A 2,426-nucleotide genomic window follows, 5' to 3' on the forward strand; every position below is an offset into this window, starting at 1 on the left:
AGAGAGAGAGCAGAATACTGCCATCATGGACGGTGGGTCTAAAATGGGTCTAATTGGTCGTCTGAGCTGCTGATTGGTGCCTATAAAAAAGGGAATTATAAATAATCAGAGTCCAGTGTAACTGAGCCGGAATTTGAGTCAGTTGATTTCTGGACCGTAAAGGAGATTTTTGTTGAAAAGTTCTGCTGAGTTCTGCTTCCCACATCTTAACCTCAGTAACTCTCTCCCTGTTGCTCTCCTTCCTCTTCTGGTCTCCTCTTCTTCCCCCCCCCCCCCACAGCTGCTGTGCTCCTCGGTACAGGGGGCGCTGTTCGAGGAGGAGGAGCGGGTCAGGAAGCTCCAGGAGCGGCTGGCCGCGGCGGATCGGAGGAACCGGCAGCTGAAGGAGCGTGTGCGCAAAGTCAAACGCTCACTGAGGAACGCCCGCAAGGCCGCCCGCAAAGCCGAGCAGGAGGCGCGGGAGCTGCGGGAGAAGCTGGGAGCCGCTGAGAGGCGGGCGGGACATCACCTCAACACCATCACGCAGGAGGAGGCGTCGGCCGGCCGGTACGGCGCGGCTCTGCGCCCGCGGGCATCGCTTTAACCGGAAACGACCCTGACCCGAACGTCACCTCCTCAGCTTCGGACCGGAGACGAGAGGCTGCTGGGCGGTCTCCGTGCATGGATCCCACACACGGAGACTCACAGAGACCGTTTACATAAAAACACAACAACGTCATGTTGCGTTATGACATCATCTACGCGCGCACATCTGTCCACTGTGAACTGACAGTAGATATAGTAGTCATGGATAGGTTGTCTCTGAAGGCAGTCGTGCTGCTGAGAGCCAAGAGTGTGCCGGTTTTCATGCGATACAACACAACACGACACGCCTGTGCAATACAGTTAAATGCAATGCAAAAAAAAAAGGTAAACGGGATGCAAAACGCTTCGATCCAAATGTCAAGGTAAAATGGAAATCCTGGAAAAACTACACATGTGTTTGTGATGGCTCACCTGACGTACACCTCATATCCGCCCCGCGACCCTGAAGTGGATGAATTGGATGTGAAGAATGAATGAATGAATGTCTATCTAGAATCAGTACAAATGATATAAAGAGATTAATATAAAATAACAGAAAATTGGAAGACTAAATCCAACGTATTAAACCAAACATCTGATTTTTCTTCTTAGTTACCCCCTATTTTGGCTGACAGCATGCTAATAAGTAAAAATAACCTACTTTATTGTTTGTTAGTGGAGGAAACTCGCATACTTGTGGCTCTTTGTGTGACATGGTGGCTCAGCTTTTATTTAAGCATTAATTCCACTGAGAGCCCGTCCCATCAAACAGCTCCTATTCTGTGGTCATATTCTTCCTTGGGCCGGTGCCCTGACGCAAGGCACAAGCTATGATGAAAAGGAGGATCTACTACTACTTCCGGCTGCTCCGTTAGGGGGCGCCACAGCGGATCATCCGTTTCCATTTCTTCCTGTCTTCTGCATCTTCCTCTGTCACGCCAGCCACCTGCATGTCTTCCCTCACCACATCCATAAACCTCCTCTTTGGCCTTCCTCTTCTCCTCTTCCCTGGCAGCTCCATATTCAGCATCCTTCTCCCAATATACCCAGCATCTCTCCTCCACACATGTCCAAGCCATCTCAATCTTGCCTCTCTTGCTTTGTCTCCAAACCGTCCAACCTGAGCGGTCCCTCTAATATACTCCTTCCTAATCCTGTCCTTCTTCATCACTCCCAGTGAAAATCTTAGCATCTTCAACTCTGCCACCTCCAGCTCCGCCTCCTGTCTTTTCGTCAGTGCCACTGTCTCCAAACCATATAATATAGCTGGTCTCACAACCATCTTGTAAACTTTCCCTTTAACTCTTGCTGGTACCCTTCTGTCGCAAATCACTCCTGACACTCTTCTCCACCCACTCCACCCTGCCTGCACTCTCTTTTTCACCTCTCTACTGCACTCCCCGTTACTTTGGACGGTTGACCCCAAGTATTTAAACTCAGATGCCTTTGTCACCTCCACTCCTTGCATCCTGACCATTCCACTGTCCTCCCTCTCATTCACGCATAGGTATTCCGTCTTGCTCCTACTGACTTTCATTCCTCTTCTCTCCAGTGCATACCTCCACCTCTCCAGGCTCTCCTCAACCTGCACCCTACTCTCGCTACAGATCACAATGTCTGTGATGAAAAGGAGGGTAAAGGAGGAAAACTACGTATGAAACTTACATTGTCTGCAGCGGCATGTGATTCATTGTTTGCAGAAAGAACAAAACCGCAGGACTTGTATGACGGAGTCAGCCGTCCATGAACACCGCCTGGCTGGGTGACGCTCTGGAGAAGAGACAATGGAGCGTGTCATGTGAATGAGAGCTTAGTACTGTCATAACCATTTACAACAACAAAATCACAGTTAACCCATCATG

The sequence above is a fragment of the Lampris incognitus genome, chromosome 3 (genome assembly GCF_029633865.1).
Source record: "Lampris incognitus isolate fLamInc1 chromosome 3, fLamInc1.hap2, whole genome shotgun sequence".
Taxonomy (NCBI): domain Eukaryota; kingdom Metazoa; phylum Chordata; class Actinopteri; order Lampriformes; family Lampridae; genus Lampris; species Lampris incognitus.